Below are 965 nucleotides of genomic sequence, written 5' to 3'. Positions count from 1 at the left end.
TGGAGTATCCACTCCCTGTGCTCCATGGACATGCCCCTCCATAGCCTGGAAAGTGGGGTCCCAGCCCCCACCCCATCCCACCAGGCTGTGGTAGGCCTTGGTGCCAGACAAGACCATCGCTGCCCACCCTCCACCATGGTGCTCCTCTCCACACATGCTGCTCAGCCACAAAACACAGGCAGGACTTGCCACAGGAGGGTGGGTGGGTGCTGAGTGGGCACCTACCCCAGGACTGGGACCACCCCAAGGCTGATGCCCCACCCCATTGGATCAGGACCATGACAGCCCACACAAAGCACAGACCCATAGCTCTATCACCCCAGCCCTCATTAAAACCCATTTCCTACAGCAAAACACCTTCCAAGAGCTAGGGGGACCAGCCCAAAATCCAGACTGGGACACTTCAGGTTCAGTGAGGCCCCATCCCATGGGACCAGGACCATGACAGCCCATACAAATCAGAATTCCCATCATTTTATCACACCAGCCCTCATTAAACCCAGTTTCCTACGGCACTTTCCAAGAGCCTATGTCCTAAATCCATCAGTGGGCACCAAGCCAGGCTGGGACCACCCCAAATCTGGACTGGGTCCAGCTCAAATCCATCCTAGGAGCACCACACAGCTGGTGCTGCCCCATCCCATGGGACCAGGACCACAGCATCCTGCACTGACCCTACTGTTTCCTGCATCCCAGCCCTCCTGCATCCCCCCATCCTCCCACTAAGCCCCCCAGTGCCGCAGCTGCCATGGTGCTGCCGGTGCCGATGGGCATTAAGCAAACGCCAGCACTGCTGGGCAGTTTCCAGTGAGTGGCACATGGATTTATTGATTACTTTAGGGGTGCTGATGCCCCCAGGGGCCCACCTGGGGCAAGGGGCATGGTGCGAGCGGGGGGGGGGGGGGGGGGAGTGGGGGGAGGGGAAGAGGGCAAAGCACGGCCATTTCCATCCTCCTGCTGGGCAC

This window comes from Melopsittacus undulatus, chromosome 11 (assembly GCF_012275295.1).
Source record: "Melopsittacus undulatus isolate bMelUnd1 chromosome 11, bMelUnd1.mat.Z, whole genome shotgun sequence".
Classification (NCBI taxonomy): Eukaryota; Metazoa; Chordata; class Aves; order Psittaciformes; family Psittaculidae; genus Melopsittacus; species Melopsittacus undulatus.
The sequence above is the reverse complement of the archived record's forward strand: the minus strand, read 5'-3'. Positions refer to the sequence as shown.